Source organism: Manis pentadactyla, chromosome 1, assembly GCF_030020395.1.
Source record: "Manis pentadactyla isolate mManPen7 chromosome 1, mManPen7.hap1, whole genome shotgun sequence".
NCBI lineage: Eukaryota > Metazoa > Chordata > Mammalia > Pholidota > Manidae > Manis > Manis pentadactyla.
The window spans coordinates 118,499,201-118,524,564 of record NC_080019.1 but is presented as its reverse complement, the minus strand read 5'-3'; the positions used below and the strand labels follow the sequence as shown (position 1 = coordinate 118,524,564).

The 25,364-nt window shown below is 42.7% G+C and overlaps 1 long non-coding RNA gene across 5 annotated transcripts in view; it reads left to right on the top strand.

Annotated features, from left to right (window-relative positions):
* Positions 1–13,154: 13,154 nt before the first annotated feature.
* LOC118907024 (uncharacterized) overlaps positions 13,155–25,364 on the top strand; it is a 38,234-nt gene continuing 26,024 nt past the window's right edge. The window contains exons 1-4 of one of the 5 annotated variants that reach the window (XR_005022661.2): positions 13,163–13,549; positions 13,711–13,886; positions 14,955–15,237; positions 20,722–24,326. This is a non-coding gene — a long non-coding RNA (uncharacterized LOC118907024). Of the gene's footprint in view, positions 13,550–13,710; positions 15,238–20,721; positions 24,327–25,364 lie in introns of those variants that run through there. The other 4 variants (XR_005022660.2, XR_008997216.1, XR_008997212.1 and 1 more) reach the window with 4 other exon arrangements.

Below are 25,364 nucleotides of genomic sequence, written 5' to 3'. Positions count from 1 at the left end.
AAAGTAGGATAATAGTAGTGCCTACTTTATAAAACTGCTATGAAGAATCCATTCAATTAACTCCTGTAAGGTCCTTAGAATAATGACTGGCACATAAAATACACTATGGAAGTACTTTTAAAATAAAAATAATTTTAAAAAACAAAATAACCACTTTGAATCACATTTCACTTTATATTTTATGAACCCTTTCTTATACAGCAATTCACATCACATATGCACAAGAAGGATGATCCCCATCTTGTCACTTAGGAAACCAGGACTCACGAAAGTAAGTGCAGATCAAAAAGTCAGGCAGAACATAAATGGTCATAGGACCTGAGTCCAGTTCTGTCTTAAAGCATATTTTCAATTCAGTAGGTACAGTCTTCTTATGATATCCCTGTCAATTTTCATATGTAGTCCTGACTACAATGTATGCTGTTGGTTGCCTGATAGGCATGACTTATGTAAAGTCATAATATCCTCAGTATTATAGGATTGGAATTTTTCTTGCTAAGGACTCAGAAAAGCGAAAGAGTCCAGTATGGATTAAGATGAAAGGTCTATGATGTGGGATGTGATAGAAATAGTCCCAATGAGGAAGTCAAGAAACTTGAATTTGGGCCCTGCCTCAACCACTCACATTGGTGATATATTACAGCTGACATTTATTGAGAGCTTACTATGTGCCATGCACTGTATTTACATCGCTTAAACCTCCCAGCAAACCATGGGCATAGACACTTTTATTATTCCCTTCTGCAGATGAGGAAACTGAGGAATAGAGTAGATAAGTGACCAAAAAATTGCTCAGGTCAAATTGCCGGTAAGTGCTATAATAAATCTTATTTGTAGAGTGAAGAATTGGGCCAGGATGACCTCAAAGGCACATTCCAACCCAATCTAGCCTATAATTGAGTGAGCTCTTGCCTAATCCTTGCTCCTCTCGGGGGTAATTCTGTGGTTCTGGGCAACTCTACATCAAACCTCAGACATCTCAAGGCCTCCCAGGCTACCATAGTGGAAAAACTGGTGAATGGTTGCATAACGTGGGATTTCCTAATCAGAGAAAGAATGAAATGTAAGTGAAAAATTGGCAAAAGATAATAAACCCCAAATCTTCCCCAGTACACCCATTTCACATTACCTTTATTACATTTGTAATCATGAGGTTCATCCTATTTTGCATTTTTGTTTCTTCACTTAATATACTCTTATGAACATTTTTCCAATAACTACTGCTAAAATTTTCATAATTATCATTTTCATGACTATATAAACAACCAGCAACAAGTACCAAATGATATTTGGTCAAAATACTATAATTAAATGATTACCCTGCTGATGAATTTTTAAGTAGTTTTAGATGTATTTACTACTGTATGTAATGAAACAATGAACTTCTATGGACAGTTTTTTTTTTAATCAGTCATTTTGTTTCCATAGCATGCATTCCCCAGAAGGTAGGGCTACAACAAAGGTCATGTCCATGTTTGTGTCTCATATGCTCTGAAAGGGAGAGTGTCATCTTGATAGTGACCACAAGTACCCCTGAATTACTAAAATCTGAAGACATTGAACAGTGAATCTGGTTCCAGATTTTGAATGAATACGACTGGTTTCCTAACATGAACACACATTAACTTAACAGAGGTTTTGAATGCTGAATTCTTGGCACCTAGCTCGGAGGCAAAGCTTGCTAACTGTCAAGGGGGGAAAGGAGAATTTCCTATGAGAAACAGATTTACAGAAATTAAAAAAGAGATCTTAGGAGAAATTTTAAAAGACCAAATCCTGGAGAGAGTAGTACTCAGGAGACTCAAGTAAACTAGTTCTCTTGGACCTCACTTTGATATTTTAACCTTAATACTAAAGAAACACTGTCACCAGTGTCAACTAAACAGACAAGTTGGTTCAAGCTGTGAATAATGTGAATGCATGTATTTTGACATAAAATATTCATTTGCCAGTCATTGTGAATGAATGTATTTTAACATAAAATATTCATTTGCCAGTCGGCCAAACTTTTCTTTAAGCATGTGTTTTCCAATTCCAGAATTCCTTCTCCTTTTTCTTGACTAACCCGCTCTCATAAGGTACCTGCCATTATTTCCAGTTCCAGATGTTTTTGTCCTTATTTTGTCTGTTTTTGTTTTGTTCCTCTTAGTAGAGGAAAACTGTAAAATTTTGCGTAAGTTTTAGAGATTTTTTTCATTCTTTTATACTTGTCTCATCCACAAACTAATTACTCAGAGTATTTTTCAACAACCCTTCCCCTTTGAGCCTTTCCAAAGAAATTAATTTAGTTTTCATTGAAACAAGTCTCTTTTCACACTCATACTTCATCTGTTTGAATAACATTTAAATTATAATTACATTAACTAATACAACTGGCATTAACAGGTTTGAGGGGAAAACATCAACTCACCCTTGGTAAGCATACAACCCACCTGGTGGAAGGAGATGGCCACCAGACACTTGAAAGCAGCCCAACGTCTGAGAATTCCACAGCCACAGCACCTTTCAGAATGCTTTGCAAAGGCAATGGAGCGCCTCTGTCAGTTCAGTGGGAGTCACATTGACAGAATAATCAGTATTCCTCAACAAGAAAGAGGAAAGGATGAAAATTAATTCCTGTACCCTGAAGGCAGAAACAGTGCATATCTGCTGGCTCTATGTCAACAAGGGGCTGAAGAGACACCAAGTCTAATCCTATGGATTTAGGTTTAAGTGTCAGAGCTTGTGCCCTTCACTTCCTTGAAAACCTCCTTCCACTGTCTTATTTTAACTCGGTGATTTTCATAAATTTTAAGGTGGCCCTAGACCCTTCTGATGAAATCTAATGAAGTTTTTCTCCAAGGAAAACCTGAGAGAGGCATTAACTTCAGAGATCTCATAGATCTAATCCTATGGGATTCTGTCAGCCCCAGATTAGGGACCCTGGTTCTAAAAGGGAGGAGCACTGTTTTAATGATACAAGTTCCATCATTTGCTAGGAATTCTGAGCCAAGATACAATGCTTGAAAGCCTTAAACATTTGAGCAGAACAAGCCCTTAGAGACCACGTCATTTTCCCCGTATTAGCAAATTGCTCAGAAAGGACCACAGTTTGAGGTCATCTGTCCATGACACAGTGCTCAAAGCAGAATAGATAATTTTCCTATGCTCTATTAGCTTAAGAAAATAACTTATTTTTAATGGCTAGCGAGCAGAACCATAGGTATATTTGAAGCCCATATATCTGGCCAGACTTCAGCTTCCAGATGTACTGAAGGTAAGAGACTCAGGAAAATGTAGAATTGATCTTGAGCCTAGAGCATCAGCAAAAGCTGATTTCCTCTTCAAGCTTTTCTACAGAGTCTCTGATGTTGGGGAATCATTTCTACTCATTTGGTCTAAGTCCTCTTGTGTATGAAATTAGATAATACGACCACGAAATTTCTAAGGTTCATTCCTACTTCCAAAAACAAAGTCTAGGTTATCTTCATTTTCTGGGTCATTTTTCCTTTCAGTCCAACCCAGAGATGGTGATCACTTGGGGTCAGACTTGCAAGAAGGAACCCAAGTCTTGGATTTTTTTTTTTTAACTGAGTGGAAATGAGAGATCTTCTGGCCTGGCATGTAGCACAACATTTAAATTCTTTCAACATATGAGACTCTATTATATTCTTAAATATTTCTAAAAAACAGCTTCACAACCCTCCCTTATATTTAACCTAGAGCTCTCAAATGTAATTTCAATCTGTCTCTTATGGTAGTGTCAGTGGAGACTGGTAATCACCGGCAATTAGCCTCTGGATATGTGTTCTTCTGAGCAAGCATCAGGTCGTGTCTCAGTTTCCATAACTGCAAAATGGGGGTCCAGGATTAGATTCACTCTTTCAGTAAAGAGCACCTAAGTACTTGGCACTATTCATAAGAAGCAGTAACATGGGCCAACCCTCAGGAAGCTTTCATGATCTCTAAGACCTCTGGTATCAGCTTTAAAGTGTAATTATTCAATGAGATTACATATCACTTTCCTAAGTAGGGGCTTATTTTTGCAGTTTTCAAATAAGGGCACTGAATAACTGCCCCCCAAAACCTCTTACACATCTATGGCTATAGGATTCTATGGATCCACTTGCTGGCCTATTCTAATTTTATTAGTCTTCTTTCAGAATTCTTTCTTTCAACCATTTTAACTATCCTTCATACCTTTTCTTCCCCTCAGAATGCCCATGTACCTTTTCTCTAAGTATTCTTCTCATCCTGAGTTTGCCAGGCCCTGTTTACCCTGCAGCGTGGGGAGTGACTCACAGAGGGGAAGCCTAGAGACATGCTCTTTGGGCCTGGGGGACCCAAGACCCTCAGGCCTCTTCCCACCCCATGAGGAGCTTAATTTAATTGTTGTTTTTAAATACTTTTACTTGTTTTCTATATTTAAAAATATATATGTGCCAAAAATTCAAATACTATAAAAGTGTATATTCAAGAAGAAAACTCCCCATTTCATCCTCTTGCCCCAGTTGCATATCTCAGAGGTAAAGGCTACACACATTTTGATGATTATCCTTCCAGATTTTTTTCTATTTGATACATACACACGAGCTTTTTGTTCCTACCGATTCAATGTTCTCAAGGAGGTATGTGCACCACTCAGTACAGACAGCCTTCTAGTGGGAATGAACAATCAATACATCCAGTGACAAGAATGAGTATCAAAAACATCATGTTGAGTGAAAGAAGACTTACACAGACAAGCTCATGCTATATTTTGCATTTAAATGAAGTTCTAGAATAGGCCAAAATAATTTATGGTAAGAAAAATCAGAACAATTTCCCTCTAGTTGGGGAAACAGAGGTAGACTGGGAGGAGACATGAGGAAACTTCACAAGGTGTGTTAATGTGCTATGTGTTCTAACAGAGTTTTGGGACACACAGATTTTTACATTTGTTAAAACTCAGTGAATATTTAATTAAGACTGTGCATTTCATTATACATAAGTATATATTTTTTAAAAAGCAGTAAACAGTATTGAACTCTAGCTAATGATATCCATACTGAAGAATTTAAGAGGAAGCATACTGATGTCTGCAAATTACTGAAATACATAAAAATATAAATTGATGGATAGATAAAGGAATGGATAAATAAATGGTAAATCAAGTTCAGTGAAATGTTAATGGTAAGATCTAAAAAGTAGGTATATGTGTTATAAAATTATATCTTGCTATAAAGTTGAAATTGTTAATAATAAAATGGAAAAAATGCTTTGAAAAATTTTAAACATATATAAATAGAATAGACTATCATTGATAATAACAGTAAGTTATTACATTTTTTGAACCCTTAAGGAGGAGGGTAAGGGCAAGAGGCCTAATGCTGTCCCCTAGATCCTCACAAATTAGTAGCAACATCATTCATATAGGTTCTAGGAAGAAGAAAAAAACCTCAAGAAATAACAGTAATAACTACAATTTATTGGACACTCTGGTATAGTACAAACTTTGAATCCATTATGTCACTAAATCCTATCACTTTGAAAAGTAAGTATTAGTGTCCCTAAGATAGGGAAAAAGCAAAGATAATAAGGCTGGGCGTTCAAGCAACTAACTCAGAATCACATGGCCAGTGATTGACTGGGCCAGGATTACAACTGGGTCTTACATAATCCCAAAGCCCATGTTCCGCTCACGTGCCGCCCCTGGCCTCTGCCTGCTCCGGAAGACCACAGACCTTAAATCAAGGAATGCAGGGGATTAGGAGGGAGGGGCCTCTGAAGTTGTAACGGAGCAGTAGCCGCCTTGGCTGCCTGGACAGCTGTGGTAATGGGCTGAAGTTAGTGCTCCAGAAACCCTTGGCACCTCTCAGTGTAGGCTTTAACATGAAGTGGCTCTGTAGAGGAAGCTAAAGGCAGTAAACTAAGCTAGCAGTAAAAATCAAATGTGTTCCGATGTGTTGGATCAAAACCTGGGAACTTCATGGGCTCCACCCTCCCCTCCCCCGGTAACAGCTGCAAATGTTTGTTCAATTTCTCTAACATCTGGCCAGCCCTTGTGTAAACAGAATGATGAAGGGTCAGCATGAGGAAAATATCTGAATGCCCATTTCTCAGCCTCTTGAAGATATAGTGAAATGGGGCAGAGCCTGAATTAAGACACTTTTTAAACTGAACTGGTGCTGGGCGGCAGTTTCCAAAGGGTCTTTAGGATCCGTTACCTATGAGCTCTTTCTTATATGCTGTCAGAGGGAGGTTGTGTTGGGGAGTGGGGAGCACTCTGGACCATGAATCAGAAGGCCCAGATTCCAGTTCAGGCTCCTCCAATAACAGTCTGTGAACTTTGGAGAAACCTGTTCCTTCTAGGCCTCATTGTACCATCTGGGTTTTAAGATGGTGGAATCCTCTGTAAGGTTTCTACAGCTTTAATCTGCAATTTTTCATTATCGTTTTAGTGGTTATCATATTAGTCTCATCATTATTAGTCTCTATTCAGTAAGTATATTCCTAGCCATTGCCTCTCCCACTGTCTGCATGGCACTTCAAAGATTGTCAAGCCCCCCAATTTTTTATGTCAAATAAGTTTCACCTTGTTTCCCTTCTAAAGAACATGTTAGGACTAACCTCAGTGCCAAAGGTAAGATTCAATTTACCAATATTGCTTCTGTTTAAAGAGCTAATTATTTAAGCAGGGTCTTCTACCTTGTTCAAAATCATAAACAGATTAATTATTTGTTGAGCCTGATTTTTTTTTTTTTATAGGGAAGCAAAGTAAAAGTTTTATTTAAAGTTAAAGACAGAAAAAGTGCAGCAGGCGACCTCAGGGAGGAGTGGTGCCTTGAAAGGTTTAAGTTTTATTGAAAGAAAATCTATGCACTTAGAAAGTACAGGCAACTTCAGAGAGAGGAACACTGAAAGATTGGGAAAAAGTCAAAGTTACACACTTAAAAAGTGTGGGCAACCCCGGAGAGAGGTGCCTGAGCCTGATTTTTAATGTGAAATGTACAATTTTGATAATCAAATAAACTTTTAAAACTTCCAACATATGTTCATTTCCTAAAAACTAGATCAAGGTAAAGTTCTTGTTTAAAATAAGCATGCTATTAATGTTGGTAAATGAAATGTAAATGGAATGATGCATTATGAGTTTACAAACAAACCTTGAATGTTGAGGTAATGAAGGTTTACTTAATTTACTAGGTAATGAATGGCTGATGAAAGTTTTTAACTTAAGGACTAACTCAATCTGAGATCAGAAATTGAGTTATCCAAGAAACTGCTTTTTTTAACCCAGTCGTTAGGCCTCAAGAAGGTAGATTTCATCCTTTTATGCCTGTTTCACAAGACCCTATCTCCCCTATTAAATAATATTTTTTATCATAAGATGCTCTTTAAGATTGACTTATTACCACAAATACTAATTTGTAGTAATAAAGGAAGTGGACTCTTTCCCCAAATACTAATAAGCAAGATGAGATAATAGAAACTGCAATAGATTCTAATAGGGAATTAAAAATGGAGAGTCAAGAGAACCCCACGGAATGGATCCATCTTATTTTGAGCTTATGTTTTAAAAGGGGTGGCTCAGAGCTTCCTAGAGTGGGAACCCATCTCCCAAAGAGATTTCAGCCTTCCTTTTCATCCTTTCAGTTTGTGTTGGCCCAACTTCCAAGATGGTTGAGACCTTTGGGTCCTGTCCCAATCCAGCAGAGGGCGCTCTTGGAGCAGAATTGGGGACGACGGTGGGAAGCTCTGGGAGGACAATTTCAATCTCCTGCACCAGAGGGCTGGCTTGGCGTTATCTGAGACCTCTGTGCTGACCTCAAAGACAGATCATCGGTCCCTCTTGCCTTGCCTTATACAGTTCTGCTCATAGTCCAATTAAACTCTGCTGAAGACTGTTTTCCAACTTACCTTTCTTCCCACTATCAAGAAAAAAAAGACTAATCTTCAAGAGTTAAGAAATGAGTTAAGAAATGGGGACATCTAGGCAATACATGGAAAAGCTAATGAGAATTGAGAAATCAAGAAAAGGTTACTAGGTGTGGTGTGTATCAGATAGTCAAATCAGCTTAAGCAAGATCACCTGCCTACCTCTCCCTCTGTCTACAATCTACAAGGGAATTCATAAATATTTTTAAACAGATGGCAGATATCATGAACAGAGCCAAAATAACGACACAAAATGGATTTTGAACTAGGAATAAGCAGTGAAAATCCACAAAGGTTTTTGAGCCCAAGAATGATGTAATTAAAGCTTAGTAACAGGTTGCCTAAAATAATTTTTATCCCTTGCAACCCAGAGACAGAACGCCAGATAGCAAAAAATAAGCATCAAGGAACACCACAGATCTGGGCTCCAGCCCTGGCTCTGTGACCTCTTAGTCCATGTCTTGGCCAAGTCCCTTAGTAGGTCTCTTTAAACCTCAGTTTCTTCATCTATTAAGTGAGGAAACTAAACAATATCTGTCAGATTCATTTCACGTTTTATATTCTGAGTCTGTGGGTTTCTAGCATGTTAGAACTATAATGTAGATTTTCTTTAGGGAATTTGTATAAGGGAGATTATGAGTTGCTGTTCATTTGTTCAGACATTCTTCAGTGAGCACACATGTCCTTCAGCAGGGAGGAGAACGCTTGCAACAGAAAGTTCCACGCATCTCACCCCACAAGCAGTGGGAGTATGGTGTGAGGGCATCAGTTTCTTAGCTGCTTTATGGACTCCAAGGAGGACTGTAGAGTTTGTCAGCCAACTAGAAGAGACTTCAGAGCTCAAACGTTCTCGTCTATCATTCAGTTAACAGCTAGACACAAATCTCAAGGCAAAACAGGAATTGGTCGAATCACCTGGATTATGGTGTCCTTATAAACTAAATGTAACTTCTACCCTATAACCTCCACACTTGCTAATCCCATAACTCTAAGAAGACTATTTCAATTTTCTTCTTCCAATTATTACTGGGTCTTTGCAATGCTTTGCATTACAGATATTCACAGTCCCTTTGAATCTTCTCACACCAAACTGTGACTCAAACATAGCAACACTAAGGCAATTGTTTGAGTGAAAGCTGCTCTCTCCCATGATGCTCTGGAACTGGGAACTTGTGCTTCAACTAAAGTTAGGAGAGCTTCAATCAGTTTACTATTCATAAGTGGGTTTATTTCTCCACTTTACACACTGATGTAGCTCCAGCTGAACCTTTATTTGCTTATTTATGTAAACCTACCTTTAAAAACACTTGCAGAAGCTTAGGGCAAAAACCATAAGTATTTTTAAACTCAGCCATAAAACAGGAGCTTACATTTAATTATCTCTGAACCAAAAGGAACTATGGCAAACCCAAAATAAGCAAAACCAGTTTTTCATAATATTTTATTTTTTTATTATATAAGTTCACTGAGGAATTTTCTATGTGGGTCTTTACATAAAAGTCATCAAATAACAGATAATATCCTGATAGCACCTTCATATTAAAGAAACATCTACATTCCAGTCTTACAGTGGACCTTGGTAAATGTCACAGACATATTGTCAAGTTGTATTTCTAAGGCAGAGTTTGGAGGCCCCAAGCTGTGAAGTACTGGCTGGCGTAAGGCCTTCTGGAAATTTCATACAGAACAGGGGACCTTGAGGAACAGCTGGTTACATGAACTTCCATGCAGCCTCCTCAAATATCAGCATCTCAGGCAGACTAAGAAGTAGTTAGCAGATGAGTCTAAACAGAGGTTGCTGACCAGGCCCGAAAGCACAGTTGTGCCATGTTGGGGCCTAAAGACAGATCTTTGGGCTCCAGCTACACAGAGTCCTTCAGACCTGTCTGGCACCTTGAGACTACTCAGGCTTCCTCCCTGAAGAACCAGGTTGCCAGACCTGGCTTTGTGTCCAATGAACAGTCACCTCATTTCCACCTCTCCCCCAGCCCAAACACACACACAGCAAGCTACTGCATCAGGGTCTTTGCTGTAGAACCACAGTGTGTTTGAGCTATTCAGGGCCATTTTACCCACTTACTCTTCAGAGATGGAAACTGAAGCTCATATAGAGGGGAACCACCATTTATTTAGGGATAAACTAGGACATGACAGATGCCAGCTCCAGAGTCTGTCCCTCCACCTAACAGATGGGTCTCACTGGAACACAGACTCATGCCAAGCCCCTGCTCAGTCACCTCCACGGATCTCGCAGGCCCTCAGGAGAGGGTGCAAATGCCCTAGCCTGGCATCAAAACCCTCCGTGTAATAGTCCTGCTTGCTTTTCATTCCCATCTCCCTGTTTCTGTTTGACTGCTGGCTGGTGATCTTCTCACAGGACTCCTATTCACACTCAGACCAGACTCATTCCCACCTCTATCTTGAGACCAACTCACCTATCCATGTCCAGTTTCTGTGAGGCTGTTCTCAGTGCACTGAGGTGTCCCAGAAACTGAAGCAGCACCATAAATGGCCTCACATACCCTCCACATGTGTCTCTCCAGAGAAGCACAAACACACAGCACATTTCACTTTTAATATTTTTTGTATGATTACCAAGACTTCTTAAAGCCTCAGCCCTTCCAAGGCAGTAGCAATGGCAAATATACCATTTTATAGGGGAGATGAAGGAAGTGAGACCCAGTGCCGAGAAAGGGCATATGTTTCAGTCTCCAGAAAGCATGAGTCAGAGGTGAAAGAGAAAGAGGACCCAGGCCTCCTGACACTGGGCTCCATTCACAAGGCCAGGCATCTGGCCTACTGTTATTTCCAAAGGCTTGATATCTTTCAGAATAAATCAACACACACTCATCCCAACAGGTTTACTTTTGGAAAAATTTGTAATGATGCCAAAAGGCACAGAACTTTGTCTTTTCTGACCTCTGAGCTATACCTACAAATGTTAACTACATATTTTAGTTCCCAGGTTGAGATCTCCTGCTAAGGCAACACCATAAATGAAGGTAATTCTGAAGAGATGGACTGTGAAAAAATGGGGCAAGGCCAAAAATCCAGTTCAGGTTGGAAATGGAGGCTTCATCCCACACACCAGATAACCTTCTCTGGAGTTTGATACCTACTTCCAACATCCATTGACTGTCCTACTGTTTAGGACTGAGACTGGGAAGAGTTTGGGTAAGCAATTCCATGTTGGGTGGGAACATTCTGAAATCCAGAAAAGATTTGTTGAACAGAAAGTGATACCGTGTTAGCATGCATCCAGGCTGGAGAAAAGGGTAGAGCCAAGAGTCCCAGGGAACTGGGTAAGAAGCAGCTCTTTCAGGTTCTTTGTGGCAGCTCACCACATTTACTGAGTCCCTACTAATGTGCCCAGTACTTGAATAGGGACCCTCAGTAAGGGGGCCACAGAATTTACCATCCAAATCAGAGCACTTCAGGGTGGAAGAGGTAACAAGTAATAATTATAGAAGGACAACAGGCATAAACTGTTATGGGAAGGCAAACCAGGATGTATGGCTGCCTTATCCTTCAGATTTGAGATCAACAATAAAAGGTCCCTACCCACAGAGAAATCTCCACTCCACAGAAAGGATATGATAAACACAAAGGTGGCCTAATGCAAGGCTGGCTGGCTATATCAATACATTATGACAAAATCCCAAGAAGAGCTGAAGGAGGAAGATACCACATTTGGAGAGGGGACTTGACATTTGAGCTGAGTCTTGAGGGACGCAATGGGTTGGAATATGTGGCAGCGAGATGCCGAACAGCCCTGCAGGTGACTTAGGAGAAAGAAGCCTCAGCCAAGGCCCAGTGGCGGGGGAACATGGGGCATGAGAAGAGGCAGAGCAGATCTGCTGAGGCTGCAGTGGAGGCAGAGAGACCAGGGAGTGCTGAAGCAGGAAGGATGCTGAGGCCCAGAGGGACTTGGTTCTCATTTTGTGGGGACGACCCGAGATGACCAAGTAGGGTTGCACAAATCAGCTTTCTCAGTCTTGGACTTCAGTGGAGACTACCGAGACGTCCAGACTCATGTGTCATAGGCTGCCAGTCTCACCAGGCTGCCGGTCTTCTCTCCAACAAGTAAGGGGAGCCGCACCATTAAAGGAACTGCAGGACCTGTTCTGGTTTCAGCACCAAGCACTTTTTCCATCCATCTGCTGGAGAAGTCGGTTTGGACATTAGGAGGAAGTGTCTCCTTGGCAATCCAACAGGACTAGACAGCGTGAGGGGGTGGATTTTAGGGGCAATCCCCTGGTAAATATTCAGACCTTTGAAGTTTGTGGTGAAACCAGTTGTATTCCTATTTTTCAGGCATGCACACGAGTCCAGCAGAGGAAGTTTGCGCCTTGGGGTTTTTGGAGGGATAGAGGTCAAAGTAGTCAAGGAAAGTATCTCCGACACTGAACAGAGCATTGTAGATGGTAAAATACTTTCCCATGTGGGCCTCACATTTTGTGAGCTAGGTCAGGAAGGCGTTAATTACTGTGAACTCCTGACATAGAGGGGCATTAAGGAAGGGACAAATGGGTGACTCACCCAAGGTCACAGAGCTCATGTCTGTGGACAGGTCCAGCAGGCACCAGCCCCACAGCCAGTTCTCAGAAACGAGATGAGAGAGGAAGAGATGTAAGTCAAATAAAACCATCACTCTGTGGGGTCTGGAATGGATCTAGAACCTCCTCACTGCCTTTTCCTCCACAAGAAAACGGGCCCAAGTCTATGCGGTGGGTAAGGGCTGCCTGGTAACAGGTTTCCGGGCGCGAGCGTGGTCCCGTGGGGTTGCTGGGCCTTTCAAAGGCCACTTATACCCTGGGACGTGGCGCAGCGGCAGCCCAGAGGGCCTGGGCCGGGAGGAGGGGCCAGGCCTGCCTTCAGTGCCTAGAAATCAAAGCAGCCAGCCTTGGGTTTTTTCTTCCCCTCACACTGAGGTACTTTTATCGCAGAGATGAAGGGAGACAGAGCGGGCCTAGAGTCCTCGCTTTGCTTTTGGAGGTTAATGACCCAGTTAGCAGCTCTTGGCTGCGTTTCCGACATTTTGCAGACATCAAGCCCCGCTTCTCTGCCAAGTACATTCTGTTCCCTGGAGCTCGTCCAGCGCATCTCAGATTACTATGTAATGCGACAAAGAGGGAGAGGTGGCGGGGAGGGGCGAGGGGAGCGGCCCGAGGGGGAGAGGGCGGCGCCGGCGCGGGGTGAAGAGGATGCCGCTCTAAATATAGCCGCCCTCCTGGAGCCTCACCCGCCAAGGTGCTTCTTTCCTGCACTGGCGTGACCCCCGGCCGGCGCACCGAGGGCCCGGCGGCGGGGCAGTCTCGGGGGGAGCGCCGCCGCGGAGAGAGCACCGCCGAGCCGGCGGGGGCAGGGGGGCAAGGGAAGCGGAGGGGCCCGGGAACCAGCCCTGCGCCCAGGCTCGGCCCCGCCCGAAGGCCCTTTCCGGCCGCTCGGTGGCGGGGGCCTCCGGCGCGCCGATTACGGACGTGAATGGGAAGCGGCAGCTAGTGAATGATCGCGTTGCTCGCGCTGCCTTTGGAGGCTGAGGAGCAGGTGCTGCGCTGCAAAACACAAAGTGCTTCATTTAAAAGCCCTCTGTCACGTACGCACCCTCACGACGTTCAGGAATCCTCTGGCCCCCTCCCGTCACTACCCTGCGGTGGATCCCAGAACTGGCCTAAGAGCCGTGGGTCTGGGGGCCCCGGACAGAGCCTGGGGGACTTCTCCTATCTCTTTCAGCTTATCCTTAGGTATCTCTCCGTGGATGAGAAAAGCCCAAAGTCTTTTCAGTTTGTTGGAAAGTAGTATTTTGTTTTACAGATGGAGTAGCTGAGGCTGGGAGAGAAGCCGGGATATGTCCCTGGGCACATGGTGAGTCGGTGGGAGCTGAGATACAGCCCCGTCTCCTGACAGCCTCGCCATTGGCTATACCAGGTTGGAACCTGAAGAAGGTTTCACTTTGGTGACATTAATTTCTAGGCATGGATCCTTTGCACGTGAGCACCCCCCTCTTTTCCTGGATCAGCTCCACCCCCATCCCACCGCCCACCCCCAGCCCCACCCCACTCTCACACAGAAAACTTGCTATGCCAACCGATTCTCACTGGTGATAGGCTTAATAGCTGCAGGCCTGGAAATTATGCCCATTTTCCTGTCTGCTATGTGTAAGTCCATCTGATATGTCCTCCGTCAGCACAATCCTGTTATTAGGAACTCCAGAGAAAGCAAAACCTAGACTTTTCTTCCACCTCAGTATCTCACATCACCCAGCACTCACAGTTGGCCAGATGCTCTAATGAACATCAGTCACAACCTAATCCAGGCCAGAAAAGCAGAGTAAGAAGTCTCGTACCCATTTTACAAAGTCCCTGTAGAAGTGGCATATTTGAAGGGGAAGTGACTAGCTCACATCCATCTGCTGGTGCGTGGCCAAGTTGAGAGCCAAACCCAGGACTCGCAACCCCACCCTGGGCTGTGTCCACACCGGGGTGGGTGGTGGGTGGGAGGGGGCAAGGATCCACTTAGTCATGGAGAGGGGTGGCTCTAAGTGACCTGGGTATCTCCAGCCCTGCCGCTCTTTTTCTTTCCCCACAGACCTTGGGCCATTGTGCCCATGCCCCCACCCCCATACTAGTTCACAATATGAAACTGGATATGAACAGCTGCTGCCTTAGGAGCCAGACGCGTCCAGGCCCTCTCACCACTACTGACTCCAAATATCAAGGCCAGTCCCACTCACGTCCTGGACCTATCCAGATCCCCTCAACCTTTGCTGCCACTCTGGACTTAACTCTCTCTGTTTCCCCTGTCCCCTCAAGGTCTCCCCCAGGGCAGACGGAAAAAGCAGCAGCATCAAATACCATGCTGAAAAAATGGAGAGGGAATAGATGTGAAGAATATTTTATTTTGCTTCTTGGAAGCAAGGAGTTTGTCGGAGTCTTTACAAGTCCCCACCCATGCTACCCAACATACACAATGTCCAACCCAGTGAGCACAGCAAACATACCTAAATGTTAAAGAATCATAAAACTCTCACATGACTGAGGAAATTTGTATATACCTAGGCTGGCCATTGTGACATCTAACAACACTGATGAGCGGTTCAGAACACAGGCTTCACATGTGCAAGACCAGGCTCTGTCCTGATTAGTCATACAATAATGACAAGCTGGTTCATCTTGAGGTCTGTTTTCTCATCTGTAAAATGAGTATGTTTATACCTTACAGAAGCAGTACTGAACAATACCAGCGGCCCTGAGCCAGGAAGGGAGGGGAACACTCATATGGGAATGGTTCTCTCCACATTTACCACCTAGTTTGGAATCCAGATTCAGCTATGGGACTCGGGTAAGTTTTTTAACTTCCATGTATCTCAATTTCCTCACATGTAAGATAAGGATAATAAATGTACATATCATATAGTGTTATGTGAATTAAATTAATAGACACAGGCTAAAAATAGTGCTTGGCACAGAGTAAGTGCTCAGTGCAGATGACTATTGCTTTTACTGAAATTGTATGAAGATTGAATAATGTAATATATGAAAAGTCCTAGCAAAATCCTAGCAGAGTCAGCACCCAGTAAATATTATTTCCTCTTATGCAAATGGGATCATGATAGTTTATCTTATATAGAGGTGTTCTAAAGATTAACTTAGGTAATACATTTGAACACTTCTGGAAAATTATAGAGGACCATTCATATGTTTTATTATTAACTTTAATGTTGGGGCATTGATTCAACAAATATTGTGTGTTAACTACTCCTGGTCCTATTTGAGATACAGAAATAAATATCCATGCTGCCAAGGTGTGGATAAGTAGCTAAGGCATAGGATGAATAACCAAATAACTATGTAACACCAGTCGGTAAGCACTCTGATCAGCACAATAAACCAATTGCCGTGAGACATCAGGGCAGAGCAGGCAGGTATGCCAGGTGGGGAAAGGAGTTCCGGAGTAGCTGCTGCACGGATAAAGGAGCAGGAACAGAACCTGAAAGAATGAGCAAGTTTTGCACAAGTGGCTACAGAGGGGAGAGAAAGACATTCCTGAAAAAGGTATCCAGAAGAGCAAAGGCCCCAAAGCTGGACCGGAAAGGGAATGTTTGGAGAACTGCAAGCCTTCAGAGAATGTGAGCAGGCAGAGAAAGGCCTGGAGGGTAAGCTAGCCATCCAGGCAGCAGAGTGCCAGGGAGCCAGGACAAGCCCAAAGGGTGATCCTCGTCAACGACGTGGAGGGCAGAGGTGCTGGGGAAAGTCTCAGGACTATGATTCATGGTCAAACTTAAGAATCTCGGGTAGCAGAGTAGAGACAGAGGAAGAATGTTTCTCCAGGGCCAGACCTGAAGTGCCAGAAAACAGGTGTTTTCATAGCTCCTTTATAGTACCTCCCAGATTTCATGATTTCATATTTACTTTTGTGTTTTGTTCTTGGGAAATGAATCCCAAGGCCAAAAGGACCATCAGAGTTGGTCTAAAAGTAGTCAAAGGACTCTCCAAGGTTTTTTTCTACCTGTACCTTCAACAAACAGGTGGCTGCAGAGTGACAGAGTTTAAAATTCATTGAACAGAAGTATAGGACTTAATCCCTCAAACATACCTATTTTTAGAAAACAAAATCAGAAAGTACTGGGAAGAAGGGGAAAAGAAGAAACCTGTAACAGAAATAAAATTCCTCCTACCACTTAGTTACCTTAATTAGCAGTCTTAGATTTTTAGCTTCCTCTTTCTAGAAAGGAAAAAGAAGAGAATAATTGAAAGGGAAGGGAGAACAAGAGAGAAGAAAAGAGGTCACCCCAGAAAGCCATGAGTGTGAGCAACCACGTTTGTTGTCTTCTAAACTGCCTATGACCTGGATCCCTTCCCAGCTCCGGTTGGGAAGCAGAAAAGAAATACAACTGGTCTTAGTTGTTAAGGATTTGGGACCAGCACCTAGACAGGAACCTTGCCCTCGCTCCTTCCCTGGGCTTCTTTAAACCTCAGCGCCATTACTTTTCTTCATCTTTCTTTGGAAGGCGATTTCGTGCTGGGCTTCCTGAGCAGAGGCACAGAATGCAGGAGGCGGAATAAGCAGCACCTAGAGGTTACCTAGTTCAACCCCTTTATGTTATAAATGAGAAAAACAAGGGGAAAAAGAAAGAAATGAATGGTTCAAGGTCACCCAACTCATCTGTGATAGAGAACTGGATGGGAGACTGCTAACCTAAAATATTTCAAATATCCAATGTCTTTTCAAAGTCCACGACACCTCCTTTAAAGGAGTGACATCCATATTATAACATATAACATTCATATTTCCCTGAAAGAGGGTAGCTTTGAGAGAAGCACCCACAATAACAACAACCATCACTGCTGAGCACCTATTTTGTGCCAAGTTCAGAAAACTTAAGAAACTTGTCCAAAGCAGTGTACGTGATAGAGCCAGAGTTTGAACTGAAGTTGTCTTAGTCTAAATCCCAGTAATTTTTCCATTGTAGCATACTGCTTCTCTATGCCTTAGCTTTCTCATCTATAAATTATGGGATTTTTAAGAATAAGGTAAAAAGTGCCTCATGCCATACTTGTCATACAGTAGGTACTCTATAAACAGCTGTTATTATTATGAATGACACATTTTGAATATTTTCTATGCCTTAGGTCTTACCACTTTGATTATATTCCTCAAGAATGTTAGCTGTTATCAGCCATCATCACTATATTCATCAGGCTCCACCCTCGCAGTCTCTGCTTCCCCTTGATGTGCCCTCTCAGGTTGGGTTTCAAACATGGAAGGTCTAAGCAGAAGAGGTAAGGTAGGATGGGAATTGAACACTCCTACCGCTGCTGGGATTCTGACCAGACAGATCAGGTCTGAAAAAGCAGCTACATCTGCTCACAGACTAGATGAGCATCAGGTGACCAGGTATTCAGGTACAGGAGCCTGGCAGGTTGTCGCTAACTGAGAGGCCGCAGTACAGAGATTTGGGGTGGGTAGTGGCTAAGACAGCAGACCACGGTTTCAGAAACACCAAATCATGGAACCAGGGCTCAAGCCACCATGTCTAGCAAAAGCCAGACAAGACTTTTGCTAGTAGGAAGTAAAGCTGAGTAGGAAGATCACCAGAAACAGAACATAAAACTGGATTAAAGCAAAATTCAGTTGGAAGGAATAGATATTACAATGGACCTACACTTTTGAACATGGCAGATGACTCTTTTTTCTCCCTCATTATAAAAACTAATAAATAACCATGAGATTGTCTTGGCCTTAAATTGTTTGTGGATACATTTGCTTAGAGTGAAAGTACCAAAATATTCATGGGAATGATACCCACCAAATTCAGAACGGTGTTTTCCTTGGTAGAGGGAAAGAAGGATGGAGTGAGAGGAAATGGAATATGTGGCTGGCTCTAACTAGGTGTTACATTACCTCCTTTCAAGAAAAAAGAGGTCTGAAGCAAATACAGCAAAATGTTAGCATCTGTTAATTCCAGTGGTGAATACATGACATCTAATCTCTCTGTATTGTTACATATTTAATCATTTAAAATAAAAATGTAAAGCAAAAAATATATTTAAAATCCTATAAATTATGTTAGTATGTGGTCATTGTAGTAAACCTGGATATCTTATGAATAATAACATCAGAAAATAATGAATTTTAAAAGCTATGAGGTTAGCTAGCTGATGCAGTGTTCCTTAGGTATAACAACTGGTCTTACTCCAGTGAGAATTCATGTAAGATTTTTGTGGTGGGTTTGCATATTGACGGTCTGTATATGTGTGTTAAAAGGAAGATTCAGGATTCTTTAAATCATGCTGTCTAGCCAGTCATTACAGAAATGCCCAACTGTTTACCCCTGGCCAGAAAGTCCATTTTAAAGTAAGAACCAAGATCTTATATGCTCATCTGGAAAGAAAACCTAAAAAGACTTCTGAACAATAAAAGCTAATGTTTTACATACTAAAATGTATGGATGGAAACCCACAAGGATATAAACACAGACCAACACCATCAACCACTGGATCTAATTGATATTGATAGGACAATACCCTGCCCAACAAGAGCAAAATACACGCTCTTTTCAAGTGTACATGGAACATTCACCAAGATAGACCATACCCTGGGTCATAAATCTTATGATTTCTCCCATGAAGCAGAAATCTTCAGACCCTCACTCAGAAATAAGTCTTATTTTACATAAAACTGATAGACCATCTGGAGTCTCTGACCACAGCCTGACAGAAGAGAAAGCAAAATTGCTCTACTATGGCTAACACTTATCAGTAACAGCTGACCGTCAGGCCCCTGGCGAGGAGACAATAGAGCTATAAAATACAGACAGAAGAGCCCAGAGCACAGCCTTCCCAGACCATCTAGTTAGAGCCTAACAAGCCCAGGAATGCCTGACGCACTCCACATGAACACACTCAGTGGCTCAGTAGAAAGAGGATAGGAGTCAGCTGGAAAGGGTTTGGGCATGACTCTGCCTGTAACCCACAAGAGGCTGTGGGACAGTCTCTTTCACTTCTCCCTTCTGGGAACTGGCTTCCTCGTGGGCAAAATGGAGTCACTAGAATCTAGTGACTAGATCTCCAGGATTTCCACTTCTATCTCTCTGTGACTATTTTTGCATTCATTCTAATTTCCCTGGGTCTTCACTGAAAGGATGTATAATTCTTGATAATGTTTGTATTCAAAAGCAGGGGACAGTGTGTGACCTCAGAGAGCATATTTGCTTACAAGCACTGGCTTATCCCTCTCAAAATCCTGGACATGCTCATAAGTATCCCAAAGGGTTCCACAAGGACATATTTACAAACAGCTTCCAAAAAGCAGTGAAATGGCAAAACAAGCCTTGCAAGACAAATTCTGTATACCAGACAATTTAATTCTGAACAATGGACCACATGAGGGTGTATAAATAACTAATTACGCTGGACAACGTGAACAGCTTTTTTGAATGATTGCAAAATTGGGGAGGAAGGAAATGTGACTGGTATTTATACATTTGGGCTTCAGTCAAAGATTTCATATTCACTCTTAAGCAATTTGACTTACAAAATTAGCTCAGACTAGAACATGGTCAAGCAACTCGAAAGTGGCACAAAGTCTGCTATCAGAGCTGGATTGTTGTGCCCGAGCATCCATAGGACCGGAGTGGAGGATTGGGGGCATGCCCCTGCAGTGGCTGCAGGATGTTCAGTGAGAGGTGCCTTGGTCTCCACAATGACATAGAGAAGTAGGGGCTATTTAGGGACAATTGTCCTAAGAGTTTCAATGGCAAGACAAGTTCATCATGTTATCATATGCAAGCACATATTCCTGGACAGCCAATTCCATGTTTTTCCTGAGTCTCAACTGTGTGATCAGTAATATGCCAATACTAGGTGCACAGAAATACTTGTTAGATCAATGAATTGTCAAATGAAATGAGTAACACATAGTCCTTACCTAAACAGAATCCTGGGTCTAGTGGATGACATAAAATTGCACTGTTTTAACACAGAGCAGGTGTCAGTGCTCACCATAGGCAAGGTGACAAGGGCCCCATGAGCACAGAGGAGACAGAGCAGTCAATTCTGACCTTAGACATGAGCAAGGCTCTTCCTTTCCTGTCTCACGGCCCTCACACACTCATTTTCCCCATTGCTGCTCTCCACTAAATCTATTTCCTCTACATAACATGCCTTCCAGAGAAGCCTTCTTCAATTCTGTAGATGTAAATTAGGAACTCCTTCCTCTCTCCCAATGCAATTCTCCCTATGTCTCCTCATGGAACTATGTTTTTTTGTTTGAGAACACATAGCCCATCTAATTATTAATATGTATGTGTTTATTTGTTTAAAGTCTACTCCTGCAATGGACTAAAAATAACAGCTTGTGTCTCATTCATGGATATCTCACCACCACCGAACACAGTGCCTGATGCCCAAGGATCAGAGTAAATATTTTTAAGTTGTTCGTGGACTACATGAATAACTCTTTACAGAGGAAGGAGGACCCTGACAAAGATTCTGACAAAGATAGCACAAGAGAATTCCAGGAGGATGGGATGGCAGAAGCAGAAGCAAGGAAGAGGGAAAGTCCAGGCAAGAGAGACTGCAGGGGTCACAAGGAGCAGACCAGCGCCCATCACAGGCTAAAGAAGGGCAGTGGGAACCATCCGTGGTCGGTGAGGAAGACAAATAAAATCACCAGAGCTGGAGCTTCAGAAAGTGGCTCAAGTTCTATGAAGAACTGATTGGTGGAAAGAGAAACTGGAGAGAAAGAGATAATCAGGAGGCTGATAAAGTGATCCATTGAAAAAGTTATAGGGATCTGACCAGGCAGCTCTAAGTAGGAATGGAAAGATCAAGCACATGGCCCCAGAATGATTGAAAGGAATCGTGTGAGAATTTAGCAATACCCCTCACATTTCCGCCGGGCAGAGATGGGTAAAGGGAGCAGACCTGTGAGCAGAGTTTGCACGTACAGCAAAAGGAGGGGGAGTTTGGGAATGAAGTAAGAGAATTTGATATGGAAATCTGGTGTTTAAGGTGTTGAAGAGCCAACAATGGAAACATCCAGCAGAAAGAAAGAGATCAGGACTAAGATACAAATGTAAACGCCACCTGCCCAGAGTGGGTACTGGAGCCGGTAAGCCTTAAACAAAAATCTCCATGGGACATGCTCCCTTTGTTTCTCCTGCACAATAGCTCAGCCTGAGCCTAGAAGAGGGGTTCCAGAACCCTCCAGGATACTAGAACCCTATTTCTGTCTCCTTTGCTTTTTACTGGACAGCAGAGGCACACCTTGCTGTCATTCAACTGTTCACACAAATGTAGGCATCACTCTTATATCCTAGAAAATCACTTTTCTACCTTCAAGACCTTCTTGATTCTCTCTCCTGCTGTGCCCTTCCAACCAGTGTATATAGCCTGAGCTCACCCAGCCATAACTCTCCTATCCCACATTCCAATGAGCCAAATCTAGATTCCCCTGGGCCTGTGTCCTCATAAGGATGGAGTTGGAAGAAAAAGAAAAATCCACACAGAGCTAGAAAAAATCCTCCTCACAGTAGAAACTTGAGTGTTAGCTCACAGAAAGATTATACTCCTACCTGTTTCCAAACTTAAATAATGAGGGAACCCAGCCAAGACCCAGACTGGTGTAAAGGCATTTCCCAAGGTGAGGGGTACCACATGGTTAGCTGGTCATGGTGATCAACAGCTGATCCCAGGTCAGGCCTGGGGAGGAGCGACTCCAGACTGATGCAGACGTGCTCAGCCCCCAAGGAGGCTTTCCCTGAGGGAGACACAGGCAGGATGAGACTCAGCCCCCCGCTTCCTTCAGAAGACCTGCTGCTCCAGAAGTGGCCCCTCTCAGATATGCCAAGAATGAGGCTTTTAAATTACTATTGACATGGACACAAGGTCAGAAGTTCCTAGAATTACTTCGTACATAAGTCACAGGAGCAGAGAAGGGGGTCGGTCCCCTGCCGATGCGAGTGGTTCTGAGCCCTGGCTTACATCCTGATCCCCTGGAGAACATGACTACCTCTGGAGATGCAGGGGGTCAGCTGACAGTCAACACAAGTCATTTGTTCTTTGTTTAGCTTGAGCCTTTCTAGGGCAGCAAGAACATTACTGGAAGGGGAGAGGCCCTGAGACAAGACCATGACACAACTACCTTTCTAAAGGATGCCTGTCATTCTCATCTCAATTTAAAAAGTTACTTATTTTGCCTTTACTGTTGATACTCTTTTCCTTGCCATGGCAGCAGCAAATTTAGATAGGCAAGATCCAACTTCAAAATGTGCTGTGCCACCTACAGGCCTCTGGGTTTCCCTGGGCCTCCGTTTCATCCGGTGTCAGAAGGAGGGGATGTCCTTACCTGTGTGTCTTCAGGGCATTCTGAGGAATAGATAATCCGTGCATATGGGAAAGGGCTTTGTACTCTTATGCCTCCCACACATCTGATTGTGTTCGTGCACTGACTGAACTTATCAGGTGGATTTCTTCTTCCCCAGTGGCTACTCTATTTTCCCTGAGGATCAGGAAGTGTGGTAATAGGCTGTCACTTGCCTTGTTGGGCTGTTTGTTCTTTCCTGTCTCTGTCTACAATGGAACTGGCATGTCTGTGGAACACAAGGCTACTCAGCACCTCCAGTCTGTGAGAGCTGCTTGCACTGCATATGTTAGAGCAAGTAAGACAGAAAAAGTGGATTTATTCCCACCATTAATAATCTATAACAAAACATAGCCAAGCTGATCAGAGAAAACTGGATCAATCAACCTTGCCTAGAACATTCTCAAAATATGGGGGTTCATTCTGACCTTTGGAAACTTGGGATCAGATCATTCTGGGTTCCAGTCCCAATGGGTCACTTCCTGGCTGGGTGGCCCCAACCAAGCCACCTAACTTTTACAATGTCCTTTTCAATATAACGTGGCTAATAATAACAACCTAGGAAAAGAGTTATCGGTATTAAATTAAATGAGATAATAACTATGCAAGTGTCACATACAAAGTCCCCAAACAAATGGGGACAGGGAGAAGAAGTAATAATGATAATAATTGTGGTAGCTAATGTCTATGTAGCATTTACAATATTTAACTTACGATTCAGAGGACACTGCAAAGTGTAAGTACACTTTGTAAAGCATGTAAGTACGCTCTAAGCAAAGCACCAGGAGCTTTACTTAAACTGACTCAGTCTTCACAACACTGTTTCTGTCCTTGTGATGTAGGTGGGGGAGCTGCAGTTCAGTGAGGTTAAATGCTTACCTGAGGTCACGGAGCTCACAGGTGCAAAATCGGGATTGCCAACAGGCAGTCTGATGCCGAAGGCATTGCATTCATCCAGCATGCTATGTCGATGAATATTAACTCACAAGACCCTTTCAGCTTTATTCTGAGATTTGATATAAAGGCCTTTTTCCTCTTATTAACATGGAATGGCTTTCTAGAAAATATATTCTAATTAGTTATATATATATATATATAGCAAATGTGCCTTCCTGTCATTTGTAATGATTCAGCTTCTTGGAAGCTTGTTAATTGAATGTTATTTTTTCCCCCCCACCTAAACTACCTTTGCAAATTTTACATATATCATGCAAGTTATTTATGGTTTAATATGGTTAATGGTTTAAGGAAGGCCATCATATATGTAAGCTGAAGTATGTTTATTAAAGTTAGAATAAACAGTGTTGGTTTGATTTCCCTGATTAAGTAGTTGGGGAAATGAACAGGTAATTGGATATTTACAGAAGGCGGCCAGAAGCAGTTCCTGGGAGGGGCCCGTCAGACCCCTTCCATAAGCATTTGCTCAGCCTTGCCTCCCCCACAAACACCTCACAGTGCAGCAGGAAGGGAAAGTACCTTTTCTCATGACAGCTGTACTCTGATCTCATCTACTGACACCTCCAAAGGTGCTCTTGTCTGTGGAATAAAACCAAACCTCAGCTGGGTCTCAGGGCTCTCTTGCCCTTGTTTGGCTCCAGCCCACTTCTTCAATATTCTCTTCCACCAGGCTTTAGACCCTGCTCTTCCCCAGTCACTCTCTGAGCCCTCCCTCCCCTGGGCCTTTGCACAGACAGGTCCCTCCCCTTTTCACTCTGCCAATGTTCTAGTAAGTTTTCCAGACTGTTTAAGCTGTATCTTCCCCACCTGGATGCCCCAGATACCCCCAATTCAGAATTAATATTTTCTTGCTTGAATTTCCCACTGTATACTTCTATTTTAGAATTGATCACTGATCATCTTGCATTAAATTTCATGTGTATGTCTGCTCCTTCCATCAGCATGAGCCCCTAATTGTCAGGGCGAAGGTCACATTCACCTCTGAAAGTGCCCCCAGTCCTTTATCAACACAGTTCCTTGTGAGGGCAATCTTTCAGTAAATTTGGGGTTACTTAAATTGAGCTTCTCACATAGTAGAGTAGAATCATTCCTGACTATGCTTTGAGTTGAGAGCCCACCCCCAAGGGCTAACTAGCCAGTGAACTTTTCCCACAGTGACTGTAAGATCATGCAAGCTATCAATCTCCAAGCTGAAGGGAAAACTCAGCTTTAAGCATCTGGAGATTTACTTAACTAAAGGACTCATTCCACCAGAAAGCATAATTGTGATCTCTCTTATTATCCAGAGTATGAATAAGAATCATTATAATGATAAATTAGTGGCAGGAGCCATGGATTTTTAGAAAGGAAAATTAATAATGCACCATGGAATTATATTTATAGACTCATTCAAGGCATTCTTTGCACATACTTCTTAACAATAAGAATTCATTCTATAGCACTTTACAGTTGATGTATCAGAGTATGATTTTATCCCCACACCCACACAGAGACACTGAGCCCATCACCAATTTACAGAAAGAAAACCAAGGACCAGGCACACAAAGAGACAAAGGACTGTTTAGCGTTAGAGTTGGGTCCCAAATGTAGGACCCCTGGCTCGATCCTGGGTTCTCATCTCCCAGGCACTGTGTCACCCAGATTGA